Genomic DNA, 14,718 nt, shown 5'->3' with positions numbered 1-14,718 from the left:
GTGATGGCAGCACTTAAACTGCTCCTGCACAGCCAACCCCACTCCGCTTGCAGCCATGCCGCCACAGAGACCAACTACATGCTTTTGGTGATGCTGACCTGGGATGGCTGCTGGACAAAGTGGAGGCCAGGCGGGATGTCCTATTCCCCCCACGGGTCCAGGAGGGTCAGCCACAGGGCAGCCACCGCCGCCTCGGAGGAAGTGGAAGCGGCCGTCAGTTCGAGGAGCGTGATCAGGAGGACCGGCACCCAGTGCCGTAAGAAGGTTAACGACCTCCACCGGGCCACTCGGGTGAGTTTACACTGGATCCCCTTTCCCCCCTCACACCACATAATTCTCCCCCCCCATCTACCCCCATCCCCCCCATTATGGCATGTCTCCCCACGCCCCTTCCCCCCCACAAGAGTAACCATGCGTGCGACTAACATGTCTCCGCAGGAGAAGTTGGCCCATAGCAGACGGGAGAGGGCCCAGATGGGTGGAGGGGTGCCGGACATCCGAGTCCTTATCCCCTATGAGGAACAGGCCCTGGAGGTCGCGAGGGTGGATGAGGACAGATAAGTGACCGCCGTGGAGGTCGGCATACAGCGCAGAGATTTTTTAAAAAAAACTTTATTTAAAAATTTAGAGCAGCCAATTCATTTTTTCCAATTAAGGGGCAATTTTAACACGGCCGATCCACCTACCCTGCACATATTTTGGGTTGTGGGGGCGAAACCTACTCAAACACAGGGAGAATGTGCAAATTCCACAGGGACAGAGATCCAGAGTCCGGATCGAACCTGGGACCTCGGCGCCATGAGGCAGCTGTGCTAACCACTGGACCACCATGCTGCCCAGTACAGCGCAGAGATGAGGATGCACCGGCCCCACTCAGATGACCTGCCAAACATTAATTGCTAATGCCATACCCATCCCACCCACTGACCACATGTCCATTCTCCCACAGGACCTGCAGGCGATGGCTCGACCCATCTGGGTTGCCCGCCTCCGCCTCCCAAGGGAACACCCCGGAGGAGAGCTCTGAGGATGCAACCATAATAGTCGCGGAGCAGCTCTCATCCCACCCTCCACCAGTGCACAGACACGCACCTCGGTGGGAAACGTTAGCGGTTCTGGGGCAGAATCTGGTGAGCTCGACACAGCTGCAGATGCACATATGGAAGCAGGAATGCCCAGGCAAGCCAGCAGATGAGGTCTGCTGAATCCCAGGGCCCAGCTGGGTCCCAGTCAATGTTGTTGAGCCTCTGGCACAGGCTTGCCTGGAGCTAATGCAGATGATAGAGTGCGGCCGTGAAATTCAGAGGGGGATGTTAGTGACCCTTCAGCAGGTCCATAGCTGATTGAAGGAGTCCCAGATGTTATAGGTGCAGGAGATGGTGCCGGCAATGCATGACACTGCCAGGGTGGCAACCGCAGAGGAGAGATTGGTGTACGACGTCGGCAGCATGAGTGGAGGAGTACAAGGCATGGCTCAATCAGTGATGGCCATGGCTGAGAGCCTCGGCAGCATGTCCCGCTCGCTGGGGGACATCAACCACTGGTGGACCTTGATGAGGTGCTGTGAAGCATGTCCCAGTCCCAGGTGGGAATTCCCAAGGCATTGCAGAGCATGTCCTGGTCACTGAGTAACGTGTCCCAGTCACAGGAGGGCATTGCCAGGGCACTCCAGAGCATGTCCCAGTTACTGAGGAGCATGACTGAGGGTGTCAACACCATGCTGCAGAGATTGGGGAGTCGCCAGGGCTGGCAGAGCCAGATGACGCAGGGGAAGCTGGGGCTCCATCTCATCCCGAGGTGAACCCCAGGATCCTATAGGCACCGACCGGGAGGAGGGGGTGCTGGGTGTCGACCTGGTGATGGCAGCCACCAGCACTTCCGAGTTCCACCCCCCTGACAATGGCGTGTTCCAAGAATGCAACCAATTCTGGAGAGCAGTCCATGGTGAGTCTGATGGTGGGATGGAACTTATTGATGTTATTGTGTAGTCGTTTCAGTGATTCTTCGCCGTGGGTCCAAAGGAAAAAAATGTCATCGATGTATTTGGTGTATAGCATCGGTTGAAAGTCCTGTGCAGTGAAAAGGTCTTGTTTGAACTTGAGCATGAAGATGTTGGCATATTGAGGTGCGAATCTGGTCTCCATGGCTGTTCCATGTGTCTGGATGAAGAACTTGTTGTCGAAGGTGAAGACGTTGTGATCCAGAATGAAGCGGATGAGTTGTAGAATTGTGTCTGGAGATTGGCAGTTGTCGGTGTTAAGTACTGACACTGTAGCAGCAATACCGTCATCATGGGGGATGCTGGTGGAGCATGTCGATATGTTCATTGTGACGAGGAATGTTCCAGATTCAACTGGTCCATGGATGCTGAGTTTGTGTAAGAAGCTGGGCGTTCCTTGTACGATGGGGTTCATAATGCTCTCGATGTAGCCAGAGAGGTTCTCGCACAGGGCCCCATTATCTGATATGATAGGACAGCCTGGTTTGTTGGCCTTGTGGATTTTAGGGAGGCAGTAGAGATCTCCAACGCGGGGGTACGTGGGATAAGAGCACGTAGGGTTCCTCATCCCTTTCCCTCCCTCCACCCTGTTCCACCCAGTATCTGAATAACATCACTTCAGGGTGATGTACTGTATCGGCACTGTCAGTGGTTCACTGTCGAGGGCAGGGGGGGTGGTGATAACCTGCTGAGAGACGAGTGTTGATGCTCCTCAATCTATGCCATAGTTTGACTCTTGCCTGTCTGCTGACTGCTCGCTCACACCCAGGGGGTAGGACGGGGAGCTGGGACAGGGGATTGCCCGGCCCGCATTGTGGAAGAAAGTGTCAGAGGTGTCATATTTGTCAAGTTCAATGATTTGTAATGGTACACTGCTCCAATCCTCTGATGGTGCCGTCCCACTCTCCCCACCCCTCCTGACCACTCGCTCCATCCTTTCCCTCCCCATCGCACCCTCCCCCTGTTACCCACTACCCACCTTCCCCCACCATGCCCTCCCAGTGATCCTCGTCCTTCTGTGCTCTACCGCTGCACCTATGTGTGTCCCCAGGATGCACATCAGAGGTGGAGGCAGTCAGCTGCCTACTGCTTCCCTTGGCCTTCGATGCCCCTCGCAGGCATCCTCTTAGGCCCCTGAGGCCAGAGGGTTCCCGCGCACTTGGCTGTGGCACATGCTCCAACGTGCCATGCTGTTCCGGATGCTGACTCCGAGACACACCGCTGACAGGGTGATGGGTCTCCGGTGAATGTGCCCATATGGCCATTGGTTCACTTCGGGATGGAAGGGTAGCTGGATCAAGCGCTGGCTGCCCCTGCTGCATTTGGCTCTGCGAGCCCTGGTGGCTCCCCAGTGTCTGCAGCATTGTTGACGCCCTCGACGATGCTCCTCAGTGACTGGGACATGCTCCACGGTGCCTCGGCAATGCCCCCATGATAATGGGACACTTTCCACTGCAACCGGGAAATGCTCTGGAGGGTCTCTCAATGCCCACCTGAGTCTGGGACATGAGTCTCAGCACCTCATCAAGGTCCACCTGGTACTGGCTCTCGTCCACCAACGACTGGTTCATGCTGCCGAGACCCTCAGCCATGGCCGTCACTAACTGTGCGACGCCTTGGACACCACCACTCATGCTGCTTGCATTGTGCACCATGCTCTCCACTGTGGTCACTATCCTAGCAGTGTTGGTCTCAGTGTCACGCATTGCCTGTGCCATCTCCTGTGCCCATAGCCTCTGGGACTCCTCCAGTCGGCTATGGGCCTGCTCGATGGTCGTGACTTCCCCCTGTGAATATCACAGCTGCACCCTATTGACTCCATAGGTTCCGAGTAAACCTGGTCCATAGGCTCTGCATTGGACTGAGAGCCAGCTGGGGCTTGGGATCCAGCAGACCTCCGACTGCTGTCTCGCCTTGGTGTTCCTGCCTCCACCTGCTGTGAGGTGCTCACCAGAATGTGCCCCAGAAGCCTGACCACTACTATCGCCCACTGAGGTGTGTGTTTCTGCGCTGGTGGAGATGACAGTGGTCTCCTCGGACCTCCCTCTGCGGTGTGCTCATGGGAAGCAAGATGGGGGAACCACCTCGGACGTGCCAGCACCATCGGATGAGGATCCTGTGGGATAATGGACATGTAGTCAGTGGGAGGGATAGGTCAGTCTGCATGGCATTAACAACTCACATGTGACAGGTTATCTGGGTGGGGGCCGGTGAAAACTCACCTCTGCGCTGTACGCCACCGTTGGTGACCGATGTGTCCTCGCCCTCCAGGGCCCGTTCCTCATAGGGGGTGAGGACTCTAATGTCCGGCACCCAGACACCAATCTGGGCCTTTTACCATCTGTTGTGGGCCAACGTCTTCTGGACTTAGCGGGGGGGGGGGGGGGGGGGGGATCGTGAGCTGCACACGTCATTCATCGTGTGGGTGGAGGTGGTTTCGGTGGGGGTGGATGGGTCTTATGGGGGGGTTGGGGACTTTGGGGAGTATGGGGCCATGTGGAGTAGTGCGGGGATAGGAAGTAGTGGGGGGTGGGGAGTTTGGGGAGGATGGGGAAGATGGGGGAATGAGGAGTAGTGGAGGGGTGAGGAGTAGTGGAGGGGTGGGGAGTTTGGGAGGTAATGGAGAGTATGGAAAAGCACAGCTGGACATCAGTGTCTGGGGCACGGAAAGTGGGGGAGGTGCCTGGCACATGCATGCGGGGGAGGGTGTTGGGGGCCGGTGCCAACCCACCCCTGTGGCCCAGTGGAGGTTATTCATCTTCTTCCGGCACCTCCTGCTGATGCTCCCCAAGCTGACGGCCACTGCCACTTCCTTCCAGGTGGCACTGGCTGCCCCGTGGCTGACCCTCCAAGACCCTCGGGGGAAAAGGGTAATCCATTTGACCTCTCCCGTGTCCAACAGTCTGGCCAGGTCGACATCCCCGAATCGTGGGGCTTGCTTCCTCGGTGGCATGGCTGCGGGTTGTGTAGGGTTGGCTATGCAGGAACTGTTAAGTGGTGCGCTCCCAGCGAATCTCAGCTGGCGGGACAGTAATTTGCGACGTGAAGCCCGTGGGGCCTCGTTAAGTGTCCAATTAATGTTTTATAGCGGTGATGGCCTCGCCGGGCCAAGAGTCGAGAAGCTCGCGGCACTTGCTGCTCGCGAGCACACTTTCCATTAAACCTTTCCATTAAATCACGCCCCAGGTTGTTTAAATTAATTTACGGGATGTGGGTGTCCCTGGTTAGGGCAGCATTTATTGCCCAACCCTAGTTGCCCTTCAGAAGGTGGTGGCGAGTTGCCTTCTTGAACTGCTGCAGTCCTTGAGGTGTAGGTACACCCACTATGCTGTTAGGGAGAGAGTTCAGTGTGTTGCCCCAGCGACAGTGAAGGAACGGAAATATATTTCCAAGTCAGGGTGGTGCGTGACATGGAGGGGAACCTCCAGCTGGTGGGGTTCCCTGGCATCTGCTGCTCTTGTCCTTCCAGATGGTAGTGGTCATGGGTTTGGAATGCACTATCTAAGGAACCTTGGTGAGTTACTGCAGTGCATCTTGTAGATGGTACACATGGCTGTCACTGTTCGTCGGTGGTGGAGGGTTTGAATGTTTATGGAGGGAGGAGCAATCAAGAAGGCTACTTTGTCCTGGATGGCGTCAAGCTTCTTGAGTGTTGTTGGAGCTGCACTCATCCAGGCAAGTGGACAGTATTCCATTACACCCCTGACGTGTGCCTTGTGGACAGGCTATGTGGGGGTCAGGAAGTGAATTACTCGCTGTAGGATCCCTAGCCTTTAATCTGCCCTGATAGCCACAGTATTAACATGGCTAGCCCAGTTCAGTTTCTGATCAATAGTAACCCCCAGGATGTTGATTGTGGGGGTTTCAGCGAAGGTAATGCCATTGAATGTCAAGGGGCGATGGTTAGATCCTCTCTTATCGTAAATGCTCATTGCCTGGCACTTGTGTGGTGCAAAGTGTTATTAGATAGTGGTGGGGAACTCGCCAACAGATCAAATGACACTTCAAAACTTTTCCGTTCGATTGGATTAAAAATCCAGTTACACCTGATTGAACAGGGCAATTTTTTATTGCCGTTTTTTGTCGTGACCTGAGAATGAAAAAGTGTCCTTGTTTGAGTTGCTGCTGACTCTGGGAGAGTGTCCACAGTGCAGCCTGTGGTGGAGCTGTGGATTACAGACCGCAACGTCAAGATTTCTTCATTAATTCATTCTGTACTCTTCCTGAAGTTGTGCGTGGATGAGGAGGTGTAAGAGTGCTGAGAGTTTGATATCTAAAGCCCAGCAAGTTTCAGTCCATTATCGTTAAATTTAGTGGTATGAAATTTTTAATTAAACGATGTCCGTATTTAATGCTGTTTTTATTTAGAACCTTTGAAAAATCAGAAAACAGGCTACACTTACAAAATGAACAGTTGGTTTAAATGTCAGGTGGTTGCCTATCCAGTCAAATTGCCAGCTGCCAGTTTACCAGTTTGATTGTTAGTAATCAATACCTAAGGGCCAATTTAAAAAAAAATTACTCTCAGGGGCGGCACGGTGGCATAATAGTTAGCACTACTGCCCTGTTAGCGTTGAGGACCCAGATTTGATCTCGGCCCCGGGTCACTGCCTGTGTGGAGCTTGCGCATTTTCCCCGTTTCGCCCCCACAACCCAAAGATGTGCAGGTAGGTGGATTGCCCCTTAATTGGAAAAAAATGATTGGGCACTCTAAATTTAAAAAAATATATTACTCTCTCCCTCAAGGTGGCTTGCCAACAGGGAGTATGTCGGATGAAAATTGATGGATGGAAAACTGTGGGGAATTCACTTACGATATGAATAAAAGGCTCCTCAACAATACTGCGGATTAGAAAACAATTCTCCTACAACAAACATAGAAACCCTCATGACTTATGTGGTCCTATTATATCCAATATCGAGACAGAGTCAGTTTGCTAAATATGCATTCATCCTCATTAACCACGGGTAATGCAGACAAATATGGAAAATGAAGGCCTGGCCCATATACAGTAATCTTGTCAAACCTTTAACTTTATTGTGTATATGGAGCATGTGTTCAACAAACAAAAGCAGTTGGCATATGTTTTATACAGACAATTATTCCAATTAGCACTATTTGAATAATGTGTGATTCACACCTTGTAGTATGTTGAGGACTAATACACATTTTAATTCATTGCTTCTATGATAATAATAACTTACAGTGAGGAGTTATATTTTTACAAAACAGCTCTGCACAATAATGATACCAACTGGGAATGAGGTCTAGAATTAATTGTTCTTTGTTCTAAATGCCCATTTGAGTACATTGAGAGTTATCATCAGATATATGCAGACCCTGGAGCTGATTTTTTTTTCTTTTTGCTCCTTGTTTCCCACTGACTTTTCCATATCTCAAGTAGTATTATTATATATTATAATCAGAAAGACCTCATTGCTGCTGTGCCCCCACTGCCTGCGGGTGCACTTGTGTGTATAATTATGTGTGGTTTTGAGGCTTGTGACAGGTGTCATATCCCTCCTTCAGGGCTGAAATTTGGTTAAGTGTTAAGTGAATTGAAACAAGGAGACAATTATAATTCTGGCAGATATAATTTCAGAATTTTCTGACTACAATTACATTAAAATTCAAACATTGCAGCTCTGTCTGACGTTCCTTTCTTCGTGCATGTCGCTGAGACAAAGCACAAAGTTCAGTGCCCATGTCCATGCAGATGTGAATTTTTCAGCGGAGCCTTTCCATTTTAACTATATCTATCACTGTACTGCAATTCTCAGAAACTATTTTGGGAGAAGTGCTTGTGCACAATATGCAAGCCATCTTAATGGTTACTTCTTTATAAAAAAATTTTTTTTAGAGTACCCAATTCATTTTTTTCCCATTAAGGGGCAATTTAGCATGGCCAATCCACCTAGCCGGCACATCTTTTGGGTTGTGGGGGAGAAACCCACGCAAACACGGGGAGAATGTGAAAACTCCACACGGACAGTGACCCAGAGCCGGGATCGAACCTGGGACCTCGGCGCCATGAGGCAGCAGGACTCAGCCACTGCGCCACCGTGCTGCCCTAGGTTACTTCCCTTTTGAACCTAGAAAACAAATTGGAGGAATAAACAAAAAACCCTGAACCATGAAATCCATCTCCACGAGTTCGCTGGTGCTTGTGCTACAGAAGCCCAGAACTCTAAAAATGTCAGCTGGAGCGCTTCCAACCACTTACAGTGTGGCCCACACAGTGCACTATTGCTGTAGAGGTGCCAATGTGTGATCATACCACATATGCACCAAAGCATGCAGAGGGATGGATCATTACACCTAATATGCCATTTTGCACCTCTTATGCCCTGTTCAGGTCTGAACTTAATTGATCCCAGCTGACATTTAAGTGCATGAAGTAACCTCATTGGCACTTTTTAATGGGATCACCGTACACTGTTAGGTGAAGTGCAGAGCGTATGGATTTACTGTGTTATTGCAGAATCAGAGAATCCCTACAGTGCAGAAGGAGGCCATTCTGTACCGACCCTCTGAAAGGGCACCCAACTAGGCCCACTCCCCTGCCCTCTCCCCATAACCCCACCTAACCTGCACAACTTTGGACACTAAGGGACAATTTTAGCATAACCAATTGACCTAAGCTTTACATCTTTGGACTGTGGGAGAAAACCGGAGCATCTGGAGGAAACCCACACAGGCATGGGGAGAAAGTGCAAACTCCCCACAGACTGTCACCCAAGGCTGAAATTGAACTCGGGTCCTTGGTGCTGTTGGCAGCAGTGCTAACCACTGTGCCACCGTGCCACCTAGAAGTTGACACAAGTTTATGGATTCACAAGGGTGCTGGTCTCTGACAATTAAGTCATAGGAGTTGGAAGGCCTGTAAGGAGAAAGGCTGACTGCAGTAATGGGATTATAGTTTCAGATACCTTTCTTGCAGAGAGATGGATCACAGGCAATAGGGGGGGGAAGCTGCACAATGAGGGAGGAGGAAGGGAGTCCTCAGTAGAATGTCTTCCCCACCAAGGATCTTCATAGAGCACTTCTCCTATTTCCACCTCAGTCAGGAGCAGTGTATGAGATGTCTGTGTTCCATCAAACTGTGCACCCTCTGACAACCAGACCTGCAGCCTCACAGCAGAGTGAAGGTGACACTGTCAGCAGCTGTGAAGATAATCAAGGCCCTCAATTTCTATGCCACCACATTCTTCTAGATTGAAGAAACTGATATTTTTGACATTTCACAGATTGTCATATATCACTGCATCAAGGAGGTGGAAAAGGCCAGGAGTTTTCTCTCTTAGTAGAGAGAAACAAGAAAGTGACTTTGCCAGGCTAGTAGAATTCCCAGTTACGCATTGGCTGCACGCATGTGATTTTTGGTCCACTTCAGGACATCTGAGAGCAGCTCTGATTCTTGAGAACCAGGCTTCAGATTGTACCTTCCCAGAATAGGCAGCAGCAGACAAAGGTTTCTGGCTGAGAAGCACCAATGGTTCGTGCACCGTGGAACCACAGTCATTGTTCCGGGGACAAGGCTCAGAAATCCCAGTAATTTACTGGATCACAGATTGCTGGACTGCTGTAAGAGCCTGCAAACACCTTGGAACACTGACATCCACAGCTATAATGTCTTCATACTAGCAAGCCTGGACTTGCATGGCAATAAACATAGATATCATGAACTCAGTTTGAGTTTCCACTGAGATGTTGACTGGCTTCTGCCTGAGCTGCAGTGAAAACTGAGACAGCAAATGCTACATCTTTGGTGTATCCACAAGTACCGTCATGGAGTTGGTCACCACTTAGTCATTAGTCATAGAATTTACAGGGCAGAAGGAGGCCATTCGGCCCATCGAGTCTACACCGGCCCCTGAAGGATCATCCTACCTAAGCCCACACCTCCACACTATCCCCGTAACCCAGCAATACCACTAACGTTTGGACACTATGGGGCAATTTAGCATGACCAATCCACGTAACCTGCACATGTTTGGAGGAAACCGGAGCACCCGGAAGAAACCTACACAGACACAGAGAGAAAATGCAGTCTCCGCACAGACAGTGACCCAAGTCAGGAATCGAACCTGGGATCCTGGAGCTGTGAAGCAACCGTGCTAACCACTGTGGTACCATGTCACCCCAAATGATGAGTGATGCACGATCAATGACGGCTAAAGCGAGGTTGTAGTCCAACTGAAGGCTTTAAAAAGCTACATGTTTTCCCCGCAGCTCAGGTACAGAATGAAGGTTGCTGGGGCGGCACGGGTTCTTATACCCCGCCTAGCGGGGCGGAGCTACCATACAGCTTGACCAATAGGAAGCATACAATATCTACCAATGATGTTCCAGCATTACCAGGTACCGTAATACCTCTACACAGACTACCACATTCACCCCCTGTTAAAAAAGAGTCCGGCGGGGGTGGTGGCCTGATATCACAACATGGTAACGTGGTAGAATTATAGTTATGGAGGTACCGTAATACCTCCGTACAGCATTTTGTAACTATTTACAATTCTATTGACTATTTACAATTTATGATTCATAATTAGCTAGACACTTTAAAATGAAGCAATCAGACGATCGGGTGCCCTGGTCGTCCTCTGTGATCGTCGAAGCTTCGGTGGTGACTCCGGTGGAGGCTCGGGCGTCTGTGACTCCGGGAGCGTGGCCTCGATCTCTGTGGCAGCTTCGACACCCCTAGACGGCGCTGGTGGGGAAAACGGTTGACCTGGGAAGAGAGCATCTGCGGGGGGCATCGGTGGGTGGGGGGGGGTCTAGAAGGGGCCGGTGGGAGGGCCGATTCCTCCTGTAAGCTGCACTGGTGGAAGGGTGGGTGGGACTGGTGGCTGGGGTGTGTGTGGGGCTCCGGCGGGCGCCAGGTCTTGTAGGGAGACCGTATCTTCTCGGCCATCGGGGTACGCCACGTAGGCATACTGGGGGTTAGCGTGGAGAAGATGGACCCTCTCGACCAACGGGTTCGACTTGTGCGCCCACACGTGTTTTCGGAGCAGGATGGGTCCGTGTGCTGCCAGCCAGGTCGCGAGCAAGGTCCCAGAGGAGGTCTTCCTGGGGAAGACAAGGAGACGTTCGTGACGTGTCTGGTTAGTTGTAGTACAAAGCAGTGACCGGGTGGAGTGGAGGGCATCTGGGAGGACTTCCTGCCAGCGGGAGACTGGGAGATTCCTGGAGCGTAGGGCCAGTAGGACGGTCTTCCAGACCGTTCCGTTCTCCCTCTCTACCTGTCCGTTACCCCGGGGGTTGTAACTGGTCGTCCTGCTCGAGGCAATGCCCTTGCTGAGCAGGAATTGACGCAGTTCGTCGCTCATAAAGGAGGACCCCTATCACGATGTATGTAAGCGGGGAACCCGAACAGTGCAAAGATGCTATGGAGGGCCTTGATGACGGTGGTTGCGCCATGTCGGGGCAGGGGATGGCGAATGGGAACTGGGAGTACTGTTGCGGTCGGTGGAGGGGAGGGGGCCTTTGAAGTCCATGCTGAAGTGTTCAAAGGGACGGGAAGCCTTTATCAGGTGCGCTTTCTCTGGCTGGTAGAAGTGTGGTTTGCACTCCGCGCAGATTTGGCACTCCCTGCTGGCTGTCCTGAACTCCTCGATGGAGTAGGGCAGGTTTTGGGCCTTAATAAAGTGGAAAAAGTGGGTGACCCCATGTGGCAGAGGTCCTCGTGGAGGGCTCGGAGGCGGTCCACTAGTGCGGTGGCACATGTGCCGCGGGACAGGGCATCAGGAGGCTAGTTTAGCTTCCCGGGACAATACAAGATCTCGTAATTGTAGGTGGAGAGTTCGATCCTCCACCGCAAGATCTTATCGTTTTTTATCTTGCCCCGCTGTGCATTATCGAACATGAAAGCAACCGAACGTTGGTCAGTGAGGAGAGTGAATCTCCTGCCAGCCAGGTAATGCCTCCAATGTCACACAGCGTCTACTATGGCCTGGGCCTCCTTTTCGACTGAGGAGTGGCGGATTTCGGAAGCATAGAGGGTACGTGAGAAGAAGGCCACGGGTCTGCCCGCTTGGTTGAGGGTGGCCGCCAGAGCTACGTCAGACGCATCGCTCTCGACCTGGAAGGGGAGGGACTCGTCAATGGCATGCATCATGGCCTTTGCAATGTCCGTTTTGATGTGGCTGAAGGCCTGTCGGGCCTCTATCGACAGGGGAAAAGCTGTGGATTGGATCAGGGGACGGGCCTTGTCTGCATAATTGGGGACCCACTGGGCATAGTAACTGAAAAGCCTAGGCAGCGCTTCAGGGCCTTGGAGCAGTGAGGGAGAGGGAATTCCATAGGGGACTATAACTCCATTTCGTACTACGTAGCCGAGGATGGCTAGGCGGTCAGTGCTAAACACGCATTTGTCCTTGTTGTATGTAAGGTTAAGGATCTTTGTGGTCTGGAGGAGTTTTCGGAGGTTGGTGTCGTGGTCCTGCTGGTCGTGGCCGCAGATGGTGACATTATCGAGATACGGGAATGTTGCCCGTAAACCGTACCGTCAAACATTCGGTCCATCTCGCGCTGGAAGACCGAGACCCCGTTGGTGACACCGAAGGGAAGCCTTAAGAAGTGATAGAGCCGCCCGTCTACCACGAAGGCAGTGTATTTGCGGTCACTAGTGCAGATGGGGGGCTGGTGGTAGGTGGACTTAAGATCCACCGTGGAGAAGACCTTGTAATGCGCAATCCTGTTTACCAGGTCGGATATGCGGGGGAGAGGGTACGTGTCCAGCTGCGTAAACCTGTTGATGGTCTGACTGTAGTCGATGACCATCCTATGCTTTTACCCGGTCTTTACCACCACTACGTGAGCTCTCCAGGGACTGTTGCTAGCTTCAATGACTCCTTCCCTCAGTAGCCTTTGGACCTCTGACCTAATAAAGATCCGATCCTGGGCACTGTACCGTCTGCTCCTGCTGGCGATGGGTTTGCAATCCGGGGTGAGGTTCGCAAACAGGGAAGGCGGATTGACCTTGAGGGTCGCGAGGCCGCAGACAGTGAGGGGGGTATAGGGCAGCCAAATTTGAAATTTAGACTTTGGAGATTACACTGGAAGTCTAAACCTAGGAGTGTGGCCGCGCAGAAGTGGGGAAGGACGTAGAGCCGGTAATTTCTAAACTCCCTTCACTGGACTGTGAGGTTTGCTACACAAAACCCCTTTATCTCTACTGAGTGGGAACCGGAGGCCAGGGAGATTTTTTGATTAACGGGGTGGGCGAGGAGAGAACAGTGCCTTACCGTGTCGGGGTGTATGAAGCTCTCCGTGCTCACAGAGTTGGTTAAGCAGGATGTCTCGTGCCCGTTGATTAGTACTGTTGTTGTAGCAGTTGAGAGTGTTTGAGGCCGGGACTGATCCAGAGTCACCGAGGCTAATCTCAGCAGTTGAGTGTTTTCTTCGGGTGGTGTGTGGTCAGCAGAGCTGGGGTCCTGGGAGGCCATCCAAGATGGCGGCTCCCATTGTTCGCACATGGCTGGGGGTGCACAAAATGGCGGCGCCCATCCATCGAACGTGGCGTCGCGGGACAAGTAGGGTGTCTTTTTCCAGCAATCGCTGGCAGATCTGGGAGGACAGCATACCTGCCACAAAAGCATCCCGGATCAAGAATTCTGTGTGGTCGCTCGCCGAAACTTGCGGGCAGCTGCAGTTTCTCCCCAACACCAGGAGTGCACGGTAGAATTCTTCCAGCGATTCCCCAGGGATTTGTCGCCTCATTGCTAGCAGATGTCGGGAGTAGACCTGGTTTACTGGGCGGATATAATGTCCTTTTAGCAGCTCTATTGCCGCGTCGAAGTCTTCCGCATCCTCAATGAGGGTGTAAATTTCTGGGCTCACCCTCGAGTACAGGACTTGCATTTTCTGTTTTCCTGTGGGTGTGTTTTCGGCCGTTCCGAGATATCCTTTAAAACACGCCAGCCAGTGCTTGAAGATTGCCGCTGAGTTCGCCGCGTGGGGGCTGAGTTGCAGACACTCCGGCTTGATTCGGAGCTCCATCCTTTTAAATCTAGCTTATTAAATTGATGCACGATCAATGACCACTAAAGCGAGATTGTAGTCCAACTGAAGGCTTTAATAAGCTAGATGTTTCCCCCAGCAGCTCAGGTACAGAATGAAGGCTGCTGGGGCAGCACGGGCTCTTATGCCCTGCCTAGCGGGGCGGAGCTACCATACAACTTGACAAATAGGAAGCATACAATATCTACCAATGGTGTTCCAGCATTACCAGGTACCATAATACCTCTACACAGACTAACACAATGAGCTCTAGGTCTGCAGGATACCCTGCAGTTAGATTCTCGAGGTTCTGTGACAGAGGTGCCATTATGCCAATCACTTTGATCTGCATTCTCAATAGTATTATGTTGCACATTACCCCATCAAAGTCCCCACCCAAGTACTCAGCAACAAAACACATCTGAGAGCTTGCCCTTGAATTGTGCAGATCCCATTTCTAAGCCAGCCTTTGAAGTACACGTAGTACCGATTTCTGAGCTGGTGGATACAAGTCTGAGAACAATGCTTTCTACTGGAGGCCTGGTGTTTCTCTCACCCTTCACTGTGAGACTGCACTGATTGATCAAGTGGTAGGACTTGAGTAACTGAAAGCAAAAACACAGAAGGGGAGGGTTAGGATGAAGAAAAGAAATGTGTTGGAAACTGAAGGTCCATGACCACGCTACCTCCCACTTTCATTTCAAGCCATCGCAGT

At 51.8% G+C, this 14,718-nt stretch overlaps 1 protein-coding gene across 2 annotated transcripts in view; it reads right to left on the bottom strand.

The window, feature by feature from the left end:
* Positions 1 to 14,718, bottom strand: part of tmem244 (transmembrane protein 244) — a 194,111-nt gene that overhangs the window by 124,373 nt on the left and 55,020 nt on the right. The gene's annotated exons all lie outside the window — the stretch shown is intronic.

The sequence above is a fragment of the Scyliorhinus torazame genome, chromosome 4 (genome assembly GCF_047496885.1).
Source record: "Scyliorhinus torazame isolate Kashiwa2021f chromosome 4, sScyTor2.1, whole genome shotgun sequence".
NCBI classification, from domain to species: Eukaryota; Metazoa; Chordata; class Chondrichthyes; order Carcharhiniformes; family Scyliorhinidae; genus Scyliorhinus; species Scyliorhinus torazame.
The sequence above is the reverse complement of the archived record's forward strand: the minus strand, read 5'-3'. Positions and strand labels throughout refer to the sequence as shown.